The following is a 24,212-nucleotide window of genomic DNA, read 5'->3' as shown; positions in this document are numbered from 1 at the left end:
GTCCTGCATCCAGCTCTGGAGCCCTCAGTACAGGAAAGACATGGAACTGTTGGAGAGGGTCCAGAGCAGGGTCACCAAGATGATCAGAGGGATGGAACAGCTCTGCTGGCAGGACAGGCTGGGAGAGTTGCGGTTGTTTAGCCTGGAAAAGAGAAGGCTCCTGGGAGACCTTATTCCCATGTTTCTGTACTTAAAACATGTCGATAAGAATGATGGGGACAGACTTTTTAGCGGGGCTTGTTGTGATAGGACAAGGGGTGATGGTTTTGAGCTAGAAGAGGGGAGATTGAGGCCAGACATGTGGAAGACATTTTTCACAATGCAGGTGATGAAACACAACCACTGGTTGCCCAGAGAGGTGGTGGATGCCCCATCCCTGAAGAATTCCCAGGCCAGGCTGGATGGGACTCTGAGCAGCCTGATCTGCTTGAAGATGTCCCTGCCCATGGCAGGGGAGTCGGACTAGATGACCTTTGAAGCTCCCTTCCAACACTCTCTATGCTTGTATGATTCCTATCTCCAAGGAAAGCTCCACCATCTGGGAAATAACCCTTCAAGCATAGAATCACAGGATCCTAGAACCAGAAAATCATTTGATTTAGAGGAGACCATGGAGTCCAACCATAACCTAACTCTAGCACTAAACCATTTCCCAGAGAACCTTCTCTATACATCTTTTAGACACCCCCAGGAATGATGACTCAACCACTTCCCTGGGAACCCTGGTCACTGCTTCACAACCTTTTCCATGAAGAAGCGTTTCCTTATGTCCAATCTAAGCCTCCCCAGGCACAACTTAAGGCCATTCCTCTTGTCCTCTCCCTCGGTGCTTGGGAGAAGAGATCAACGCCCTCCATGTTCCAACCTCTTTTCAGGTAGTTGTGGACACTGATAAGGTCTCCCCTCAGCCTCCTGTTCTCCAGGTTAAACATCTCCAGTTCCCTCAACTGCTCCTCATCACACTTGCTCTTCAGCTCCTTACCAACTCCATTCCCTTCTCTGAACTTGCTCCAGAACCTCAAGGTCTTTTTTGTCATAAGGGGCTCAAAGCTGACCCCAGGACTCGAGGTGCAGACTCAGCAGTCCTCACTACATGAGAACAATCACTGCCCTAGTCCTGCTGGCCACACTGCTGCTGATCCAGCCAGGATACCGCTGGCCCTATTTGGCCACCTGGGCACATGCTGGCTTAGGTTCAGCCACTGTCAACAACAACCCCAGGTCCTTTCCGTCCTGGCAAATTCCTAGCCATTCTTCCCTCAGCCTGTAGCGCTGCCTGGGGTTGTTGTGACCCAAGTGCAGGACCCAGCATTTGGCCGTGTTGAACCTCATACAATTGGCCTCAGCCCATCGATCCACCTGATCCAGATCTCTCTGTAGAGACTTCCTACCCTCTAGCAGGTCAACACTCCCAACAAACTTGGTGTCATCTGCAAACTTATTGAGGGTGCACATGATCCCCTTGTCTAAATCCTTGACAAAGAGATTAAACAGAACTGGCACCAATACTGAGCCCTGGGGACACCACTCATGACCGGCCACCAACTGGATTTGGCTCCGTTCACCACAACTCCTTGGGCCCGACCCTCCAGCCAGTTCTTTATCCATCGCAGATACACCATCCAGGCCATGAGCTGCAGCTTCTCCAGGAGATGCTGTGGGAAACAGTGTCAAAGGCTTACTAAAGCTTCCCTCATCCCCTATACAGGGTGCCTTGTCATGGAGGAGATCAGGTTTGTCAAGCAGGACCTGCCTTTCTTAAACCCATGCTGCCTAGGACTGATCACCTGGTTGTCCTGTGTCTGCCACATGATGGCACTCAGGATGATATGATCCATACTATTCCCTGGGACTGAGGTCAGGTTGACAGGACTGTAGTTCCCTAGATCATTCTTATGTCCCGTCTTCTAGATGGTTGTCACATTCACCAACTTTCAGCCAACTGGGACCACCCCACTCAGCCATGATTGCTGGTAGATAATGGAAAGAGGCTCAGGGATCACCTCTGCCTGCTCCCTCAGCACCCGTGGGTGTATCTGGCCACACAGACCTGTGGGTGTCCAAGTGGTGTAGCAGGTCACCAACCATTTCCCCTTGGATTGTTTGGACTTCATTCTGCTCCTCATCCCTGTCTTCTGTCTCAGGGGGCTGGATACCTGGAGCACAACTGTTCTGACTATTAAAGACTGAGTCAAAGGAGGCTTCTAGTACCTCAACCTTTCCCTGTTCTTTTGTCAATATATTTCCTTGTGCATCCTCTTTTTTTTTTTTTGCTGAAGTATTTATAGTTTGTTTATTTCCTTTTGATGGCACTGCTCAGATTCAGCTCCAGTTGGGCTTTAGCCTTTCTGATTTCTTCATGAACAGCTTCATGACGTCCTTGTAGTGATGCAGGAAATTGACAATTAACTAATTAACACTTAAAAACTAACACTTGACACTTAAGGAACTAACCCTACCCCACACCACTAAAGACACTTAGAGAGCTGACACTTTAACCCACATCACTCTTGCCCAGCCTTGCTTAACTCTGTGTAACTTATTGTACGAAAAACAGGAGTTCACTGACGCCTCACAAAGATAATAGTCCTTGATGCATCCTTGGGTGACCCAGATTACAGAGTTTTGGGCACAGGACAGGAGATACGCCAGTTTTAACCGACTCAGCAGTCTGAGACCCAACCAACTCATCACACTGGAACAAAGTTGACCGTGTACAGAGAAAGAGGACCCGGGTTCACGATCACTGCACAGCTGCAACCAGGAGGAGCCGGAGGTGGAGACTCTGGAAATGGTCTCCTGAACTCATTGTAATAAGAACCGCCCTCTTGGGGACAGGTTATGAATATGTATAGGTGTTCCATTTAACCAAGTTCACAGCTACTGTAATTTTACACATGCATTAGGTGAAATGATTCCCCGTGAGTCCAGCGTCGTAAATAAATGCATACCCTCTTTATAACCTCAAGGGTTGTAAGGTCATTCTGCGCCTCACAAGCAAATTTGGGACTGGGACACTGAGGTGATTGGTGACCATTGCCAGATGTATGAAAGAAGCTGGATGATCTGTGAGGAACTCACAGACATTTCCAACTCCACAGAAAACAGACCCTTGCAGTTAAAGCAACAGCACTTGACATAAAACCCACCACCAAAAAACAAAATACTCACACTGACCACAGGAAAAGCCTTGAAAACATTGGAGAAAAGTCTACCAGGTCCCAGGGATCAGGGCTCAACCATTCTGGTGATGAACAAGCATCAAGGGCTGACATGGCATCAGAGCCACCTCCACATGGCCCTCACCACCTGTAACCAGTGTGTCCAAGTCTTTCCTTGACCAGCCTCCAGGGACAGGGACCTGCACTGGTTGTTTCCTTCACAGCTGTGTCAGTGATGGCCCTTGATGGTGTCCCACACACCCTCAGAAACTTGGGGTTTGCTTTTGCCTTTCACTTCATGAGAGGTTTGTTCATTGTTTCAGTAGCTGCAGTTCAGGATCATGGCAGCAGAGGGCTCATGAACATCGAAAATGCTCTTACAAGCCAAGGCTCTGTGCATCATTTTCCTAAAGGCTTCAAGTCTGGTGTGGATGATTAGGGAGGTTTCAGGAATAGTCAAACAAAAAGCATTTCCATAATAAACAGCAACGAAGCCAAATTTCTTCTATTTCCTTCCCTGCTCGCCCTTCCTTCCCTTTCCAGAACAGGTGGTATCAGCAGCCTCCAGTTCATATTGATGTGGTGCATCTCATGAAAAAGAGAGAATATATCAGAAAAGTGGGTGCCTAAATCACCATGTGAGTGAGGAGACAGACCAGGACACCTTAAGAGGAATCACACTCCTCTGGGCCAAGAGGTGGGTGTTCCTGGGAATCTCAGGTGTTGTGCACAGTGACACTTGTGTTCAGGGAGCTGGTCAAGTGACCCATCTCCTGTTCTGTAATGGTGTCTGAGTTTGCTCAGGTCACCCCTGACTTGAGCCCCATCCACCGCTGGGTGTTCTCCAGACTCCTGCCTTCAGGAACAAAGTCCCGGGAGACCTTGCTGGTGAAGATGGAGGCAAAGAAGCCATGAAGAACCTCAGTCCTGTCTGATTCTACTCTTATGAATTCAGCAGCAGGCCCATGTTACCCTTGTCTATTCTTCTGCTGTAAGGAAGATGAATCAGTTCATCTTGCTGCCCTTACACTCCCCTGCAGGTATCAAGGTCAGGGCAGCTTTGGCATCATCCCCACATCCGTGGACAAGGTTTCTAAATTCCTCCTTTGCAGCTTCCCCTGCTTCCACCTCCTGTGTGCTGCCTTTTTGCCCTGGAGCTATGTCAGTTCAGACGAGCAGCCTCATAAGACAAACACTTCTTTACATGGTACTTAGAGACAACATTTTGTGCTTGGAGCAGGCTGTCTTGTAAGACTGATCAGATTTCCTGAGCTCCTTCATCCTACCCAGACTACTGCCATGTCACCACGTCGCCCACCAGCCCCCAGTACGTCAAAGTCTTCTCCTCTGGAGCCCACCAGCCTGTGCTCTGCTGCTGGCCTTCCTCCCTCCCCTCTGCTGCCTGGGACCCCACTGCTTCCAGGTCACAACAGCCAAGGTGGACACTGATGTTCACATCCCTCACCAGCTCTTTTTGTTTTCCAGTTCCAGATCCAGGTGAGAATCACCCTTGTTGCCCACCAAGCGGACATGTTAAGCAGTTCGCCCAAGATCCTCTGGACTGCTGGCACCTGCAACTTTGCCAGGCCACTGAATGTCAGTCAATTACAGTTCCCGATAGGAAACTGCTCGTCAACTGGTGACTTCTTCAGGTTGCTGACAGAAGATCTTTTCCACTACTTCTCCATAATCCAGCATTTTATAACACCCAAAGCACTGTCACCCTGTGCTGGTTTATATGACAAGTCTTGGAACTGGAGGTGAGTGTGGCTGTGCTACAGTTGTCACCTCTCTGAGAAGACAACAGGAGTTTGATCAACATCAGACAGCGTCCATTTCAGCTGCTCCAAGATGGACCCAAACATGGCCAAATCTGAGCCACTCAGTGATGCTGGCAGCACCTCTGGGATATTGTATTTGAGAAAGGGTAAAAAATGCTGCACAACAGCAGGTGGGAGAGAGGAGGGAGGAGATGTGAGAGAAAAGCACTGCAGACACCAAGGTCATATCCCATAGGACCCAAGCAGGTCCCTCAGCAGGCCAAAGCTTGCTCTCCTGAAATCCTGCTCTTGGCCTTGGTCTCCTGAACTCATTGTAATAAGAACCGCCCTCTTGGGGACAGGTTATGAATATGTATAGGTGTTCCATTTAACCAAGTTCACAGCTACTGTAATTTTACACACGCATTAGGTGAAATGATTCCCCGTGAGTCCAGCGTCGTAAATAAATGCATACCCTCTTTATAACCTCAAGGGTTGTAAGGTCATTCTGCGCCCAGGAGCCTCCTGAGGCTCCCAGGAGCCTCAGCTGCACTTTCCCATCCCTGACTGTTCCATCCTGACCAACTCTTTGTGGTTTTAAGTATGAAGTCCCACAGGGCACCTCACCCCACTGACTCCTCAGTCACCCGTGTCAGGAAGATGTTGTCAATGAGCTCCAACCCCTCCTGGATGGCTGGTTCCTTGCAGATATTGGGATATCTCAGGTCTGTCACGAGGACACTGGCTGGAAACATGAGGCTTCTTTAATTTGTCTGAAAGAGGCCTCATCTAGTTCCTCTTCCTGATCAGTGTCTCAGCAGCTGATGTCCAGTGACCACAACATTGCCCACGTTGTTCTGCCCTCTCATGCTGACTCCTCAGTGTTCAGCTGACATTGTCTGTCCCCAGGCAGAGCTCCACACATTCCTGCTGCTCTCCCACATGAAGGGAAACTATTCCTTTGACTCCAAACCTCTGGCATTATTAGTATCAGACACACAAGACCCCACTATTTCCCCAGGAGACAATATTTATAGTGTCCTGTAATGCCTTATGTTGGGAGAGACACCTTCATCAGGATAAGCCAACTGTATGCAAACTTTAGTAGTTGAGCAAATGGAGCTACAGTCCAGGGAGAGTTCAGACCTTGTGAATACCTGGTATTCACCCATCAGAAATCTCTGATTTTTGACGAGATGAAACGACGAGTTCTCAGTGACCCTGAGGAGAAGGGCCTGGGCACTCCAAGGTCCCCACACCAGCCCGTGGTGCACGCTCTCCATGAACAAGGCAGCTGCACACGGGGCTGCATGAGGAGGAGCGTGGGGACCCAGACACCTGGAGTTCTCATCCCATTCGGTTCAGCACTGGTGTGACCCCACACACACGGGGGTGTGCCAGTGTGCGGCTTCCCAGTTTGGAGAAGCAGGGAGGAACTGGAGAGTGCAGGGCTGTGCCAAGGCAGGTTCAGCACCTTGTGCACATGGTGTGGGATGCTGAGGGACCTGGGCTGCTTTGGCCCAGCAGCGCTGGGGAGGCTGCAGCAGTGCAGGAGTAGCCTGAGAGTGCTTGAAGGGTGGTTTCAGAGGTGGTGGAGGTTTTCTGCGTAGTGGGAAAGAGCATGAGAAAGAAATAATGGCACAAAGTGCAGCTGGGGAGGTCCAGGCTGGAGATGAGCAGAAAGGAATGTGACTGGAAGGGCAGTGCTGTGGTGGAGCAGGTCAGCAGAGGGAGTCTGCATCAGCCCAAGGCTTTGTGCTCCAAGGAACAGCTGGGGAGGATGGAGAGATCTCAGCAAAGGGAGGAAGATGCTCAGACAAGAGCAAGGTGGGGCAGCAGGGGGGATGTCTGCAGCCTGCAGGGAAAGAGGTGCAGGGGATGCCACAGCACAGGACAGGCTGTGGTGGAGATGATCAAGGGATGTAAAGAGGCTGAAAGCCCCAACAGACATGAGCTCCTTCTCCCCTTGGCTATGGCTGTTGTCTGCACCTCTGATGCCTGTGAGGAGACACCTTGTCCTTCCAGCACAGGGGCCTCATGGCCTCCTTGTCCCCAGCCAGGAACCTGGGAGGTGTGGGACCATGGTCCTGCCCTTGGCCTTGCACAGCCCCACATCACACTGTCCAGGAAGGGCCCTGAGCAATGTGGGAGGAACAGGATCTGCCTTCCCAGGGCTGGGGGTCAGGGCTTGTCCCTTTGGTTAATGAAACACATCCAGGTTTACTCAGCATCTAAGAGAACTTCACCTTGCTTTTCCTGACCTGTTGTCACTGCATCCCGTTTTCTTCTGTAACCGGACCATGGGGTCAGTTCCTCAGTAGTGTCCCTCAGTGGGACTCATTAACATTGCAAGAAACTTTGGAGTTTGAATCTGACTTCTTGAGAGGTTTCATCAGGTTCCCCTGAGGGTTTGAGGTCCATGGACTCAGCACCAGACCCACCAGAGGGGTCATTAAAGCGCCTTGGGCTGCTCCCGTGCTGCTGAGCTGGGCTGGGCTCCTGGGACACAGGGAGCTCCTGGCAAGCGGCAGCGCTGCAGAGAGACAGCTCTGCCCAGGAGCAGCTCCTCTGCACAGCGCAGCAGGGCTGAGGGCTCTGCCTGGGGATCTCAGGGAGACGAGCAAGGCACTGCCCTGGCTCAGAGAGCTCCGCTGAGCCCCTGCAGAGGACGCGGAGGCCAATTCACACCTGAGTTTTACATACAGGAACACTAAACCAGCCCCCAGGAGCATCCCAAGCCTCTGGAGACACTGGTACAAGCGCAGTTTCCCCTGGCGAGTCCCTTCCCACCCGCAGCTCGTGGAAGCCTCACCCAGGGTGCTGGAGAGACCCTCGGTCGGGGCACCGAGGTCCTGGGCTGCGGTCAGCGGTGTCACAGGGTGGTTGGGCAGCTCCTGGCGGGGCTGTTCACGCCGTCTCCTCTGGTGAGCCGTGCTCAGTCGCTGCTGCGCGGTCTCTGGGAGAAAGGGAGGGAGAGAAGCTGTCAGAAAAGCTTCAGGGCTTGGGCACTGTGGCCCCAGGCCCAGTGGGGAGGGTGAGGAGACACCTCCCTGATGCAGACGCTGCTGCTGCTGCTCCAGCTGCTCCTGCTGCTGCTGCGGGACCTGCTCCTCCTCTGGCCGCTTTGGGTTTAAAAGCCCAAGTCTCTTTCGCCTTGTGTTCCCTCCCCCTGAGAGGCCCCCAGTCTGGACTTTTCTTTGCTGTACCTTTTAAGTTGTATTTTGTCTTATAATTCAAGTATCTTTTTAAAATGCAAACGCCTGAGACTCTGATACAGGGAACCTGGGGACAAGAACGTTCCTGTGGCAGTTTGTGCACACGAATCCGCGTGTGGCACTGCTTTGCTGATGGAGCTGGGAAGGAAATCCTCGTCCTTCTCTGGAGCCGAAAAACCACACGCGGTGGTTGGAGAAACTGCCAGTTTGACCTGGAAGGACGAAGCCAGAATTTGAGGGCAGAAATCAGTTGCCCCAGGTCCTTAGGTCTGGAGGTTGCTCTGGGATGTTCTTCTGGTTTTTAAAGGCCATGTTCCAGAACACAACGATGCCAAGTGAAGGGTCCAGGCTGTGTTTTCCTCCCCGCGCATTTCCCTGTGTGATCTGCTCTGTGACCCCCCCGTGAGCAGGGGTTGGACTGGGGGTCTGCAGAGGCCCCTTCAGCCCCACCAGGCTGGGATTCTGTGGCTCTGTGACTCTGCACTGCGGTTCCCCAGCACCCCCAGGATGTTCCACAGCCCACAGGCAACTGCAGCTTTTCCTTTTCGGGCCGATTTCTGAAAAACCCCTGGTTCTTGTGCTGGGCTTCACCTCCCGTCCGGGTACCCCGGGGTGACAGCGGGGCCTCTCCGGTGCCTTCCGCGGGCTCTGCCCGGTCGGAGCAGCAAGGCCGGCGATGGGGAGGGGTTCCCGGGGAGGGCAGAGCCCGTCCCGCGGGGCTGCGGGGACGTTTCTAGGCAGGCTCCGCGCTAAACAGCCCCGTTGCTAGGGCAGGGGGGCATTCCCAGCCCGGCGCTGCGGTAGACAGACCCGTTGCTACGGCTGCGGGGCCTTCCAGGCCGGACTCCGCGCGGCGCGGCCCCCGTCGCTATGGGAACGGGGCCCTTCCAGTGCGGGCGGCGCGCAGCATGGCGGTGCCCCTGCCGAGCGCGGCGCTGAGCGGCGTCCGGAGCGGGCGGGCGTTCGGCACGGCCGGTGAGTCCCGGGCCGAGAAGCCCCGGTTCCCCTGCGCGGGCAGCGGGAGCCGCTTGGGGCGTGGCGGGGAGAGCGCTCGGGCGGCTGAATTCCTGGCGTGGCCGGCTCGGGGAGGCGGGGGTGGCTCCGGCTCTTCCCGGGCTCTCTCGGCCTCGTCTCTTGGGCTCTGGAGAAAGCGGGAACTCTCTGGCAGCGAAGAGGTGGAGTGAACAGCAGAGGCAATGCCGCTGTTCGGCGGCATTCTTTATTTCATCAGCGCTGGGCAGCACTGGTAGACGCTTGCACCTGGGCAGGAACAAGCCCAGGTTCCAGTCTAAGCTGGGGAAGGACCTGTTGGAGAGCAGCGAAGGGGAAAGGGACCTGGGGGTCCTGGGGACAGCAGGGTGACCATGAGCCAGCACTGGGCCCTTGTGGCCAGGAAGGCCAATGGTACCTGGGGTGGGTTAGAAGGGGGTGGTCAGTAGGTCAGAGAGGTTCTCCTGCCCCTCTGCTCTGCCCTGGGGAGACCACACCTGGAATATTGTGTCCAGTTGTGGCCCCTCAGTTCCAGAAGGACAGGGAACTGCTGGAGAGAGTCCAGCACAGGCACCAAGATGCTGGAGGGAGTGGAGCATCTCCCGTGTGAGGAAAGGCTGAGGGAGCTGGGGCTCTGGAGCTGGAGAAGAGGAGACTGAGGGGGACTCATTCCTGGGGATCAATATGGAAAGGGGGGTGTCCCGGAGGCACCCCAGGTTCGTTTAAGGGACAACAGGGTCCAAAACAACTTCTGTTAAACCGGTGAGAAACAGGGTTTTAGCATCCAAAAGTGACTTGAATACAGGTTCGGCTACCAGTTGAGGAAAATTATGAAGGGGCAGCAACCAATACGACAGGCGGTGCACAGAGTGCATGCACGTGGCTTCACCAAAACAATGCCGGAGCCGTCCCTGAGTCCGGGAGGAGTCCGCACTTGCCTGAACACGGTGTGGGGTTATTTTGAAGAGATACACGTGCTGTAGTGAGTACGGAAAGTGCACACTCGCGATTCTGCGAGGCTAAATTTATAATACACTCGCAATCCTGCGATGGGCAGTTTCACTCACACCCGCGGCGGCAAGGCAGCGGAGTCTCCATCCCGGGGGGGCTCTCAGCGGCAGCATCTCGCTCGTGCTGCGAGAGACCCGCGACAAATGGGCGGAGTCTTGACGAGAGTCCCATTTTTTATTGGCTGATCACATCTGACTGTGGGCATTCCAGAAGCTTCTCTGCACCCCCACTCTGGCTGTGGGTGCCCCTGAAGCCTCCAAACATCCCCCACGCTGGCTGCGGGCGCCCAGCGGCTCCCTGGCACCTCGGCGCTCCCTTCTCCTAACGGCCCTGGCCAGGGGCTCTGGGGCCAAACAAAAGAAGCTGTAGCAGAGAGAGAGGGAGATGTGTCTACTCCTTCCATGATGAAGGAGGGAGGGGGAGAGAGGGGGGTTTGCACCCTGCCACACCCACTGTCCTGTCCTGTACCCCACTATACTGCCCCTTCACCCTGCATACCCCCTCCCTACCCCCCTGCACCCCAATGTCCTCCACGTGGTGCTGGTGGATGGATCCAGCTCAGCACAGGGTGGGGTGCCCGACTACTCTTCCTGGGCCCCCCCCAAATCCTGCTGTGAACCAACAGGTCCCAGTACAGCCCAGCACCGCTGTGCCTGCCCAGGGGGTTGCAGCCAGTGGGCGGTGCCCAGGAGTGGGTGCTGACAGTTTGGGGGAGCACCCGCCTGGCCCCAGCCCAGGGCAGCATGTTGGGGTGATCCTGGGTCCCCACACCGTGACACCCAGCAGCAGCCACTACGTGTGTGTCACAGGGCTGTGCTTGTCCCCCTGTCCCCTGCAGGGCTGGGGACACACACACATACCCAAGCACCTCAGAGCCCCCACCACCCCCTCCCACAGGCATCCCCACTCTGATGCCTTTATCACCCTGAGCATCCTCACCTGCACCCCCATGCTCCTGGACACCAATTTAAGCCCAGCAGCCCCAGTGCTGGGATGTGTTGTGCTCAGCTCTGTTCCCTGTGCCCACTTTGGGGGTTTCCTGCTTTATCTGCCCCCACTTAGGTGTTTTATTTCCCCCTGATGGATGCTGGATGTGCAGTGGGACCTGCTGCTGCTGCCATGGTCCCCCTTTGCTGCCCAGGGTGGGGGTGCTGGGACCACCTGCAGCCCCAGCTCATTTGGGGGGCAATGACTGGCAAACCAGCCTTCCCCCCACCCCGGGGGCACCCATTCTGCCCCCCTCTCTGTGCACTCTAGGTTCTCCCCATCCCTCTTCCCCTCTGCATCCTCTCTCCAGTTCCTCTGATCCCAAATATCACAGCTCCTGTGCTTCCCCCTCACACCCCCCATGCCCCAGATTCTTTCCTGGGTCTCCCCCATTCCTCTTTACCCCTCCAAGTCCCCTCCAGCTCCGTTGCCCTCCGCAGGACTTTGCTCCTGTCCCCTGCTCAATCACCTCTATCCCCACCAAGCACCTTCAGCTTGGCTCTGGTCCCTGCATGCTCACTCCCACCCTGTGTGACACCCCCTGCACCGTCCCATCGCTTTCCCCCTCCCCATATACACTTGGATCCTCTCTGGACCCGTCTCCAAGACCCTCCCTGGGTTTCTGTGCCCCCTGCTCTGCTCCAAGCTCCTCTGGGGCCACCCAGACCCCTCTGTCCCTTCCTCTGCTCCCCGTGCAGCAGAGCGGCCTGTGAGAGCTCGGGCAGGATGTGCTCCCCGTGTTCCCCCTGGATGGGACCCTGCCCCACGGTCTCACAGCAAATAGAGCCTGGAAAGAGGCTTTGCTGTCATCCGCTCTGGGTCGCCCATGGCATGGCTGGGCTGGGACAAGCACCAGCCGCCTCCTTCCCCAGGGGAGCTGGAGTTGGTCACATCGTTGTGCAGGTTTTGGCAGTCGTTCTCCTTGCTGGTGTTCTTCAGATGACCTGAATCCCAGAGCACAAAATCTTTCCCATTGAGATTTCTCCCAAACAGGCACGGGTGTCAGAGCCGGCGAGCTCCAGAGTGAGCGCTGTGCTGTCCCCGCGCTGTCCTTTGTCCCTGCGTGAGCAGTGAAAGCCTGGCAGCTGTGTGGGGGTGTTATTTTTCTCTGCTAAAGTGGCTGAAGCATTTCAAAGGGTTTCCCCAGGTGTTCTTGGCAGAGAGCTAAAGCCAGGCACATTTCCCTGGCCTCTGCATCACCCAGGACACTTCAGTTCTGCTTTTCCACCAAGCTGAGTGGTGTCGTCGATGCGCTGGAGGGAAGGGGTGGCATCCAGAGGGACCTGGACAGGCTGGGGGGTCTATGTGAACCTCATGAAATTCAACCAGGCCAAGTGCAAGGTCCTGCACCTGGGTCAGGGCAATACCCAGTACCAGCACAGACTGGGGGAGGATGGATGGATGGATGGATGGATGGATGGATGGATGGATGGATGGATGGATAGCAACCCTGTGGAGAAGGGCTGGTGGGTGACAAAAGGGACATAAGCTGGCAATGTGCACTCGCACCCAGAAAGCCAAGTGTCTTCTGGGCCACATCACCAGCAGGTGGAGGGAGGGGATGCTCCCCCTCTGCTCTGCTCTCCTGGGGCTCCCCAGAGAACCGAGTCCAACTCTGGGTTGTCTGGCACAAGACAGACATGGACCCCAGGGGCTCTGTCCCTCTGTCACCAGTGCTGCCTCAGTCCCACCCTGCTCCCTCCAGCATTTTAGAACGATGCTAAAACCCAACCTGTGGCTGGTGATGCCAACCCAGGCGATGTGTGGGTCAAAAATCACCATCACATATATTAACCCTCCTAAAACCAACATGGAAATGGCAGATGTTTGTGCCTCCTTGTGTGGATGCAGCTCTGGCTGCCTCGTCCCGCATCCCACCCTTGCAGCTCCAGGACAGACCCCACACTGGTGGCCCTGCCTGCATCTCCCGTCCCAGAACAGCCAAAGGAGCCGCTTGTTTTGGCCTCCAACTGGCTGATTTAGCCTGGTTCCCTTTCTCCATGAAGGATAAAACGCGGTGCTGAGGCTCCGGTGTCAGTCCCAGCCTGTGCCTACCCTTCGTTGTGTGTCATTTCATGTGATTTTGATCACATCCTTGAAAACAAAAAGAACCTCCAACCCACTCAATCTCAGCCCTCCCAAGGCAGAGATATTTCCGCGTGGTGAACGCTCCCATGCAAATTCTCCCATGTCCTATTTTAGGTTTCTCGCCGTCACTGGCTGCAGACAACTGCGCTGGAGCTCCTGTCAAGCCTTAGACAAGGGTCTCAGGGATATGGGTCAGTGCCAGGGGTGGGTTATGGTGGGGTTCCATGATCTTGAGGGTCTTTTCCAACCAAAATGATTAATGAGTTTTTAGGGTTTATCCCAAATGATGGGAACCCCCGGTTCCAGCTCTGCTCTTTACCACATACCTTTTAGAGGCTGAAGAGGAAGGAGACGCAACACCTCAGCATACGGGGGGTCTTCCCCAAAGCTTCCCAGTGTCCCTTCTGTCTCCTCTGCACATCAGGGCAGGGCACAAGGGACAAAGTACCACCAGCACGCTCTGAAAGGTCATCATTTCTACCAGCTGCAACCTGATCTGGGTGAAGATGTCCCTGCTCATGGCAGAGGTTGGACTGCATGAACTGTGAAGGTCCCTTCCAACCCAAACTGTTCTGTGAGTCTGATGGCTGCACTCCAGTGGCGGGGATTCAGTTCAGGAGGGACCCAGGTTTTCAGGAATGCGGACCCAGGAGTTTGGGAGAGAGGACCCAGGAGTCCTGGAGAGAGGACCCAGGCGTCCGGGAAAGGGACCCAGGAGTTCAGGCGGGGATTCAGGTCAGGAGGGACCCAGGAGTTCGGGAAAGGGACCCAGGAGTTCGGGAAAGGGACCCAGGCGTTCAGGAAAGGGGACCCAGGAGTTCGGGAGAGAGGACCCAGGAGTTCAGGTGGGGATTTAGTTCAGGAGGGACCCAGGAGTACCCCTAAGGACCCAGTAGTTGGGGAGGGACCCAGGAATTTGGGAAAGGGACCCAGGAGTCCTGGAGAGGGGACCCAGGAGTTCGGGAAAGGGGACCCAGGGGTACCCCTAAGGACCCAGTAGTTGGGGGGGGACCCAGGAGTGCCCCAAGGGACCCAGGAGTTCGGGAGAGAGGACCCAGGCGTCCGGGCGATCCCGCTGCGTGGCCACGCCCCCCCATCACCCCGCCCCCCTCTCCTTGGCCACGCCCCCTCCGCCCCTGCACCGCGCGGCCTCCCGGGAGCCGAGCGGGCTCCGTCCCTCTCCTCCCCCCCCGCCCCCCCTGTGCTCCGGGTGCCGAGTTCGAATCCCCCCGCAGCCGCCTCCTCCCCCCGCTCCCTCGGTGTGCGGGGCCTTGTGGGAGCGCTGCGTGCGGGGCAACGCGGGGCGGGAGCCCCCGGCGCCCCCGGGATGCGTGAGGGCGGCCGGCAGGGCCTGCGGCTGAGAGGAATCAACCTGACAAGAGGTTTTGTTCCATGGAACAGGACAGGATGGGTCTTCCCTGAATATCGCTGGATCTCTTACAGTTGGATTAATATTAGGATGGCAACCAGCCCTGTAGCCATAGAACTCTTGTAATCAGTAACCAAACTCTGTTCTTAAAGCTGACATAGATTTATGGTATATTCTTACAAGGCAGGTAACTGTAACCGAGCCTTATTCTTAAGGTGGACATAGATTTACGATATATTCTTTTAAAGTTGGTACCGTAGAAAATAACTGATAATTGTAGCATCTTTTAGATAGAAAGTTTGTGTTATTACAGGTGTGGAATATTCTAATGGTTGTCAGGGGTGTAATGAATATGTATGTGACTGACTTGTATAATAAGGTATGGTCTGAATCAGCTGTTGGAAGCTTTGGGTGCGAACCCCTGGTTTCCCAGCGCTGGAATAAAGCACCGCATGGAACTGTGCCCGTGGTTCTGTGTTCTGATTGCTGACATTAGCACAAATCACAACTGCATTTTTCACATCCTCCTCCTCCTCCTCCTCCTCCTCCTCCTCCCCTCCTGTCCGGGATGTGCAGCTGCAGCAGGCTCAGTGCCAGGGCCACAAGGTGCAGGGGCACCAAGAGCGGGGCCGCAGCCGAGCGGGTCCAGCAGAGCCTTGGGGAGGGCTGCCCTTGGAGCAGGGCCGGAGCTCCAGCCCTCTCCCTGCAGGCCTTTCCCTGCCCCCCCAGCGCTCACCCACTGCCCAGCGCAGCCTCACAGCCACCAAGGAAACACCCACAGCGTGAGACCCAGCGGTTTGCAGGGGGGGCTTTACTGATGGGGGCAAGAGCTGGTGCCAGCAGCCTGGCCGGCACTGGCGCTCGTCACGCCGGAGAAGGCTCTTGCTGGACGTCTCTCTCGCGAGCCTCAGCGCCTGAGACGGTCTCCTGGCACTGGCCGACGTGGAGCAGATCCGCTCTCCAGAGCTGCGGAGTTGAGTACAAAGCTCTGTAGTCTTGTATGCACAGAGGTGCAGAGCAACAAGTCTGGTCAGGACACCTGTGGTGGGATCTGCTGCTGTCTGGAGAGAGCAGGTCCAGGTCCCTGGGGTGCAGTCCCACCCTGCTGCTCTCCGTGCCCCCAGGGCTGTCAGGAAAACACCCTCTTTGCCCAGCTCTGGCCTGAAGCTGGCCCACAGCCCCTTTTTCAGAGGCGAGCACTCCAAAAGGCAAACACTCAACTGGGAATGCTCTTTCCCCAGTTGTTTTTCACGGCCTGCGGTACCTGGGCCTCCCATTGCTCTGGCTCTTTTTTCCAGGCCTTTGGCGGTGCCACTGCTGCGCTTCTGCTCTATCTTGCTGCACAAGGACTCCCAGAGCTTGCGTGTTTCCTCCTCCGTGCACGCGCGGGGCTGCGCCTGCAGGACCACGGCAATGCAGCAGCAGGCAGTGTTGGTGTCCCTGGCAGGGGCTGGGGGGATTTCAGCGCCCCCCCTCCCTCCTGCCCCTTCTTTTCAGCCTCTCCATCAGCCCTGCTTTGCTCACGGTCCCGACTGCAGAGCCTTTCTGCAACGACCCCTGAGCCAAGGGAGCGCGGGGCTGAAAGCAACCCGGCTGCTTGCTGTCCCAGACCAGCCTGGCCGCACCGTTGCGCCGTCGCCATTACAAACGCCACCACATCAAGCCTTGGGGACGTACCGGTCCTGCCCTCCTCTCCCCCGCCTTGGCAGGGGGTGCAGCCTGGGGTGCAGCTTCCCGCAGGTGTTGGCTGCTGCCTGCCTCTTTCCCCGACCGTTCCCAGCGCAGCACGGCCAGCTCGCTGCAGACACACAGCGGGAGGAGGCGGTGTGAGCACAGGAGCGCGCTCCAGCCGGGCTCCCAGCTGGGCGCCAGCCGCGGCCGCAGGAGCGGCTCTGCCGAGAGGCCGGTGCCAGGAGAAGCGGCTCTCTCCCGCGGGGCTGCGGGGAGCAGGAGGAAGGGACTGCGGGAGAGGAAGCACTGCCCGTGTCCGGAGAGATTTACCACTGGAGCTTGTCCTGCAGATCCAGCTGCTCATCCCTCTTCCCTCTCCTCTTGCGGGCCACCTGCCCCAGGATGCAGGTCACCACCTCCCGCAGGGCCCGGTCTGTCCGTGGGGAAAGGCTCCTGCAACAGCAAGGACAAAGTCTCCCTGACTCTGCAGCTGGGACCGTCCTGCCTCTTCCCACACTCAGCCCCACAGCTATGCGGCCCCGTTCTGCCCCACAGCCCCCTGGAGGCAGGAGGGGTTTCAAGCCCCTGCTCTGGCCCCTGCCGTGGGGTCTAACCCAGCCCGTTCCCGTGGCTGCAGAAATCCCCGGGCGCCCTGTGCAGCCCCGTGGCTCGGGGGTTGGCTCCCTGTACCCACCACCTCTGGCTCACCCCCACGGCCCCAGGGCTCGGCTGGAGCGGGCACACTCGTACCGCTTCGGGGGGACGCTGTTGTCCTCAGGGACTGTGGGGGGCTCTTCTCCGGCCTCTTCCCAGTCCTCCATAATGGTCCTGATCTCCAGCAGGTCCCAGCTGGACTCGTCTGACTCCACGCTGCTCGGGGAGCTGTCTGAGGAGCACTCGGGGGAGCTGGATTCCTGCACAGGAGGAGACTCTCACACAACAGCCCCGCACCCGGAGGGTGCTGCATCCCAGCACGCAGACCCCAGAACACTTCTGGATGGACCACAGGGGACGGGGAGAACCGGGAGAAGGAGCTCAGCAGGCCCTGGGGTGACCTCTGAGTGTCACCAGGGTTTCACTGCAACTCTGTGTCCCCCTTCTTGCTCAGGAAGGGCAGCATCACCCGCCCGGCTCTGCTGCAGCAACGCTGCTGTGACGGCTTGGGTGCCAGAGGTGCTTTGCGGTCTCAGCCGCCCCGCGGGAGAAAGTGCTCTTCTTCTGCAGGAATCCCAAGTACCTGGCTCCTCTGCATCTCCTCTGGGTTTTCTGCCTCTCCTTCCACACCGGGTGTCTCCTTTTCTGCCTCGGCCTTTGCTTTCATTGCTCCGTCTGACGGCCATTTACTTTTTTCCCCTACCGCCGCCTCTTTTTCCTTCTTTTCCTCTGCTTCCAGGAATTTCTGGATATACTGTGGAAGCTTCTCCTCTTTCTTCTTCTGCCGTTTATTCTGGAGGCCGAATGAAATGCAATAGCAGGCAGCATTAGTCTGTCCTGCCACGGCTGAGCTGTTTCCCTCCCTTCCCTCCCTTCTCTTCTGCCTCGCTGTCCACGCTGGTTTGCTCCCAGGTTCCTGCAGGCTCCACCGAGGAGCCCGTCTGGAATGACCAGGGAGATCGGCCACCACCGGGCTACAAACCAGCCGGCAGCTGGCGAGCCCAGACCAGCCCTGCAGCCACCGGGCCGACAGAAACAGCCCCACGTGAGGGCTCTGGGGGTGTTTCCAGGCTACTGGAAGTGACAAGTATATTCTCAACTGACAGTGACCCGCCTCTCTCCAAGCAAACACCAAAGCAACCGGTCAGTGGTCCCGTGAGCACCCAGTGAAGAATCTTGTGAGCACCGGCATGTGTGGAGCAACGCTGCTCTACAGTCCAGTAGGATGTGCTCCTGCAGCATCCGGTGTCGGGTACCTTTTCTCTCCTCTCAATGGCTCTGGCTATGAAGTCCACTTCTCTGGGTGCAACCAGAGGCGGTAGCTTTCCTTTCTCCTCCTTTTCCTTCAAGCAGCTCCTCTGGATGACCGGTAGCTGCCTGCAAAGACACAACAGGGCGTGTTGGCAGGAGCGCAGGAGGAGCTGGTTCTGCATCCTGTGCTTCCAGGTGGCGCACCTGCTTCTGCAGCAGAACGGGCTCTGCTCACATCCTTGTGATCAAGTCCCCAGGCACAGAGAAGACCCCAAGCTGTCAGCCTCGGATGTGCCCAACAGCCCCCCTGCAACCCAGGATGCCTAGGTCTCGGCCCTCTCTTGCTGGAGCACCCAGAGGAACAGGGTCCTGTGCCCGGAGATAGCGCTACGCCCTGTACGGGCAGGGTGGGCGCTGGGGACACAGTGTCAAAGGGGGGAGGACACGACCCCACGGAAAAGCCATCCTGCCACTGAGCTCTCCGTAAGACAGGCGTCAGCGCAGAAGAGGCTCCTGGTTGCTCAGGGCCATCCTCTGCAGTAACTAACTGCAGAACTCTGTTCTCAGCAAACAGAAAGGCCAGGCTCATTTCAACCTGAAGGGAACGCCAAAATGACCTTCTGCTCCTGGAACGAGCCTCTGCACTTGGCTACTCAAGAGATCTGCACATCGGAAGGGAAGAAAGAAATGGTGGTGCCAGCAGAGTCTGCCAAGAAGCTGCAGACACTGCCACAAGCAAGAAACCATGAGTCAGTGGGACGTGGGCAAAGCGCACGTGGGGTGTTTCCGGGAGAAACGTCTCGCTCCCACAGAGACCGGAGCAGGGGGCCACGCTCACCCGTTTATGCGAGTGTCTCACCTGGCGCGAGGCTCACTCCCCTCGGCTTTCTGACCCTGCTCCGGCGTCACAGTCAGGGCAGGTAACCGATGTGGAGGAAGCCTGGCTCGACGGAGGAGGCGCTTCCCGGCAGCATCCTCTAGAAACGGGAAAGGAGACGGTTCTTCAGAACAGCATCTCGGTGTTGTTCTGGGAACCGGGTGCCACTCGTGTCCCAGTTCCAAGGAGAGTGACGTGCGGGTCTGCTCAGGGCTGTGGTAACACTGGGGAAGGTGGTCCTTTTCATCCCTTTGGGGGAAAGCCATGTTTCCTGGGAGGTCTTAGGCCTCTTCTGACACTGTTTTTTCATCCAACGCCCCATGCCCACAGTGCACCGTTATTCCCTGGGGAAGACTGTTTGCATGGCTTTCTCTCATCCGTGTGCTGAAACGGGGGCTTCCATGGCAGATACTGGTGCTGTCCAGGAGTCATTCTGGGGAGGGGAATCATTTATCTCAAGGGAACCCGGCTCTGGGGTTTCTGCATTGGTCCCGCGCACACAGATTTGCTGCTGGGGCAGGTTCACACCACAGGCCGTCACCTTTTCCCTTCACACATCCGTTCAGGTCTATCAGCGCTGGCACTTTGGGCACGGTCTCAAGTTGGTACCTGGCAGAGGAAGAAGGCAGCAGGCTGAAGAAAGGACACCACGTTGTTTCCCACCGCAGCCCAACCCGGAGGGACGCAGCAGAAGCTCCAGTGCCGGGAGAGGCCCCGTCAGCCTGTGCCCGCGTTTCTCCATCCTTCCCTGAAAATGGCCGTCCTCCCACAAAACCCCCTTGCTGCTGCTGGGGAAATGACTCTGCTCATCGCGCACATGGAGAGCAGAGTATTATCTAGTGCTCTGGTTTTCTAAGACGCCTTTGAATTCTGATCTTGCCCTCCGAGTTCCTCGTAGAGCCTTGCAGATTAACGTTTCCGGACCTAAGAGCAGTCTCTCCCACAGAGGAAAGAAAAGGAGCAGGAGAAACGTAGCGGGAAATGTTGCCTAAATGCGTCTCTAGGTCCACAGCAGGACAGATGCAGAAGCCGTGCCACTGTCCCCCGTTCCTCAAGTGAAGTCAAACGTACCATGGCAGGACGACAACACGTCCAGAAGAGGTCTGGGAAGCAGCGGTGTCATGGCGTGAGATGACCGAGTCCCTCATCTCCGGCATCTGCAACGAGGACAGAGGCGGATGACGGGAGGAGCGGACGCTGGGAAGGGCCGGCTGCTCGCTCCGCCTCAGCCCAGCGCCAGCAAAGAGCCAGAGCCGCCCAAGGGCTCTGGGCTCAGCAAGCCTTGCCCTGCCTGTGCCTCTGCTCCCGGCCCCCAGAGTGGGGCACGCAGCGCTCCCCGCCATCAACGCCGGCCTTTTCTCGCAAAGGGCAGCTCCTCTGGGGGCGGCTCTTGCAAAGCCGGGCAATTGCACGCCAGGGAGGTGCTCTGCAGAGATCCTGCTGTGCTCTAGAGCTCCAGGAGCCCAGGGGCTGAACGAGGCATGGCCGGCCAGGGGAAAGCAGCCCCCAGAAAGCATTTCAGAAGCAGCAGGAGTGGCGCTGGGAAAGTGAAAATCCTACCTCGAGAAGAGCTTGCAGCATCTTGCCAGCGCCATTCAGCCTTTCCAGAAAGTCTAAGTAAAATCTCATTTTCACGTCTTTTCCCTGGACAATCAGCATGCCCACGTCCCTCCAGATGATGGCAACGTTCTGCCCGTTCTCTACGCAGGCATGGAAAAGGTGCGTGGTCCTTTCCATGTAGAGCTGCACGGTGCCCTCAGAGACAGCGTTCTCTGAGGCTATCTGAGCATACGGCAGTTGCTCGAAATCTTGGTGGCCTGAAAGACGAGAGAAGAGGAACACATGAGCTTGCAGACCTGCTGGGCAGGCTACAATCAAAGGTCTGCAGCCTCCAGGCCCTCGGGCAACACTTTGGTGCTGGGCTGCCTGGCTGGGTCAGCGCCTCTGAGGAGACGCTCGGCTTGTCCCTTCCTCTTAAAGTGGACAGAGAGGTGCGGAGCAGACAGCGGTGGCTTCTCTGATACAGAAAGGGAAACAAAGAGTCTTAGGCACTTGGTGGGAAGAAGAGTGACTGCGGGACAAAGTGGGGAGATAGGCGCCAGGTCCCAGGGCAGCTGGAGGGTGCCAGCCCACACTCGGTGCTGTCTTTGTCTTTAGAGAGAAACGCACCCCAAACACAGCCCCAAGCTCTTGGTGCTCCCCGGGGTCCCACAACAGCTGCCCCAAAGGCAGCAGTGACCAGAAGGCGCAGGTGTCCCGCCAGTGGCTTTTGGAAGGAACCGTCTTTCCCCCCTGGGTTTCCCCTGCTTTTCCCCCGTGCAAGGAGGCTGAGGGAGCTGGAAGAGCCCCGGCATTTGCCTGGACGAGGTCTAGAGCAGCGGAAAGGGGGAGCAAGAGTTGAAGCATCATGGAACCAGAAGACACCACACCAAGGAAGCTGTGAGGGACCCTGTTGTTGAAGCAGGACAAAGAGAGTGCGCTCTTAGCTGCATTGTCCTCTGGCGATTCTTTAAAACAAACAGCTGGGCAGGGTCCTTCCATAGCCGGCTGGTTTTGTCGAGTGGAGCTCTTGGCAGGGCCGCGGTGGGTGGTTGGTGCTCCCCTCAGTCACCTCTGGAGAGCACAGCACCCCTCCCACCCTGCTCAAGGCCAGCGCCGCTTTCACGCTGCTCACCAGGAAAGTCTGTGCAAGCACAGCGGAGCTCACGGTCCTGCGCAACAGCCTTTTCAGGTTGGAACACGGGTCTCTCCACGATCACCAGATCCTGCTCGCTGAGGGCTACTCGCTTCGTGACAACCGCAAAAGTCCCGATTCCGGGAACGCGGACAGCCTGGAACAGAGGAGATGGCGGATGGGAAGAAGCCTTGGAGGGGCAGATGGGTGACTTGTCAGAGGAGGCTGATGGTGCTTAGTGCCCTGCCCTGGCCTGAGGTACAAAGGAGCAAGATGGGCTCCTTGGGAGAACACAAACAGGGGCTGCGCTTTTCCCTCACACCCCCCTTCAGCTATGAAGAACCAAATAGGTGAGGGAAAGCTGACAAACACCCTCTGGCTCAATCAGATAGAAGGCAGGGGGTTCCCACGCTTGGAATAAATCCAGATGTGTCCCAGGCTTCCAGGTTTTCACATGCAACTCTGACGGGGGGACCTTCTTGTACATCTGAATGGACAGAGAAGGTGTCCATGTCACGGTGTGCATTGCAGTGTTGTGCTGGGGCGTTGCTCCTGCTTTCAACGCAGGGGAAGAACAGCTGCACCCGATGGCAAAGGGCTGTCAGGACTTGATCAGCGTTCATCAGGGTGTGAGGGGAGAAGGAGGTGAGGCCCACCTGGTGGAGAGCCAGCTGCAGGCTGAGGTGATACGATGTGCTGGCCCAAATCTTAGCGAACTCTGGAAGAACAAGGGAAAGACCCGTCATGCTCTGAGGCAGCAAGCTCAAGACCATTCGGCCCACTCCTGTCCAAGGAGCGATGCATCTTCCACTCAGGCATTTCAGGTGGTCTCTCTCCAGCCCGGCAAGAACCAAGGGACACCTCATGCTGCCTCTAAGGGGCTCCTTTCCTTGCGGGTGCAGCTCTCCAGGGTGTGACCCACTCCCACGGGAAGCCGGCAGTGCTCTGCCCTGCCCGCGGGGGCACGGGGCTGCGCTCCACGTGGCTCTCGGAGGCTCAGGGCAGGCCCTGGTGTCTCCCCAGCAGGGGCCAGTTTTGCCAGGTCACATCTCTGAACACACAGAGCCCACGTGGCCCACGAGCACCTTCAGCTCTTCCATTCAGACGTGAGCTCAGCGTGGGCAATGCCCAGCGCCAGGCAAGGGCAGCCCCTTGGGGTCAGGGGCTTCTGCCTGGGCTGCCCCAGGAAGGCAGGGGCCACGTCAGGGAGGGAACCAGGAGCCCTGGCTGCCACATCAGCCCCTCAGCCCTTTGGGATGGTCAAGCAGGTCCCTCCTTGCAGTCACCACTCCTGAGCAACCACCCCCCACAGCCCTCGGGTTTCCATGCCTGATTTCAGAGATGTCCTTGACCCAGACACACATGTGAAATTGGGCCTGAAGGCCTTACCATAACGCTCCAGCTTCTCAATAGTTGGGCTCAGGTGAGGCTGCAAGAAGAGCTGTCTTGCCATCTTAGTTCCACTCCTGCTTCAAGTCAACAACTGCAGAGAGTGGCTGGACAATGGCTTTACTGCTTCTCCTTGTCCTCGTCCTTCTCCTCCTCCTTCTTCTCCTGATCCTTCTTCTCCTTCTCCTTCTCCTCCTCCTCCTTCTTTTTCTCTCCTCCTCCTCCTCCTCCTCCTTCTCCACCCTTCACCCTCCTTGGTGCTGTCGTGCTCCCTCTCTCCGCCTTCTCCTCCTCACTGCAGAGCAGCTACTCCAGAGCAGAGCGGTGCGAGAGCAGCTCTCAGCACTTGGAGTCCACTCGGCCTCACCGGGTGAGTGGGGCAGACGCTGGTCACGACAGGGACAGGGGGGCTGTCACCACTGTGACGTGTGGCTGTCCCACTGTGACCCCGGACCGTGTCACAGAGGGGCTGCACACACCCTCCCCCCAGGCCCTGCCAGGGGCTCTGCAGTGGGCAGGGGCTTCCGGGAGCTGCCCCCACCCCACTGTGTCCTGAGCGGGAGGGGTTTCCCCAGGCCACCCCTGCCATGTCCCCACATGGGGACACCGGGCTGCAAGCGCCGATGGGCTTCCTTCCACCCTTCCCCGCTTCTTCCTGCCCCTCTCACCCAACGTGTCTGCAGCGGGGAGCGCGGCTGCCCTGCCTGGCGCAGCTTGGGCAGGCGATGGCTGCTCACACCGGCTTTGGAGCCGGCTGCACCCCTCTCCCACCGGCCCCGGCAGCACCGGACCTGCTCCCACACGGGTCCCGCTGCAGCTCCCGCTGCTCACGGTTCCCAGTGCCATGGAGAGGACTGCTCTGATTTGCTGAAGGTGCTGAGGGGGGTGCCGTTGCCAAACTCGGGGAGGGGGTTCAGGCTGCCGAACCAAACAGGGTGGTGGTGGATGGCCGCTGCTCCCTTGGTGTTCCCAGGAGAGAGGCCTGGTCCATGCAGCAGCACTCGCGGTGCCCTAGGGCTCATTAACGCTCCGTGCCACAGGTCGCCCGGCTCCAGGCCGCCCGCCTGGTCCCACGGGCCGTCGAAGGGCTCAGGGTCGATAACTCTTGCGGGAAT

The 24,212-nt window shown here is 57.4% G+C and overlaps 3 long non-coding RNA genes across 5 annotated transcripts; 1 reads left to right on the top strand and 2 right to left on the bottom strand.

Annotated features, from left to right (window-relative positions):
• The first annotated feature begins 8,709 nt into the window (after positions 1–8,709).
• On the top strand, positions 8,710–15,043 carry LOC139825876 (uncharacterized). Of its 3 annotated transcripts, none has more exons than XR_011736034.1 (3): positions 8,710–9,111; positions 13,327–13,403; positions 13,546–15,043. It is a non-coding gene; the product is annotated as an uncharacterized lncRNA (long non-coding RNA). The 3 variants fall into 3 exon arrangements; XR_011736033.1 differs by lacking the exon at positions 13,327–13,403 and having other exon boundaries at positions 8,998–9,111; positions 13,546–13,786; positions 14,614–15,043; XR_011736032.1 differs by lacking the exon at positions 13,327–13,403.
• A 325-nt stretch (positions 15,044–15,368) lies between these two features.
• Positions 15,369–17,091, bottom strand: LOC139825877 (uncharacterized). The gene is made up of 3 exons (XR_011736035.1): positions 17,003–17,091; positions 15,846–16,705; positions 15,369–15,547 (listed from the first exon to the last, which is right to left on the bottom strand). It is a non-coding gene; the product is annotated as an uncharacterized lncRNA (long non-coding RNA).
• A 1,071-nt stretch (positions 17,092–18,162) lies between these two features.
• LOC139825873 (uncharacterized) lies at positions 18,163–19,128 on the bottom strand. The gene is made up of 2 exons (XR_011736031.1): positions 19,017–19,128; positions 18,163–18,283 (listed from the first exon to the last, which is right to left on the bottom strand). It is a non-coding gene; the product is annotated as an uncharacterized lncRNA (long non-coding RNA).
• Between the last annotated feature and the right edge of the window lie 5,084 nt (positions 19,129–24,212).

This window comes from Patagioenas fasciata, chromosome 29 (genome assembly GCF_037038585.1).
Source record: "Patagioenas fasciata isolate bPatFas1 chromosome 29, bPatFas1.hap1, whole genome shotgun sequence".
NCBI classification, from domain to species: Eukaryota; Metazoa; Chordata; class Aves; order Columbiformes; family Columbidae; genus Patagioenas; species Patagioenas fasciata.
Note: the sequence above shows the minus strand (reverse complement) of the source record. Positions and strands in the feature narration are given on the sequence as shown.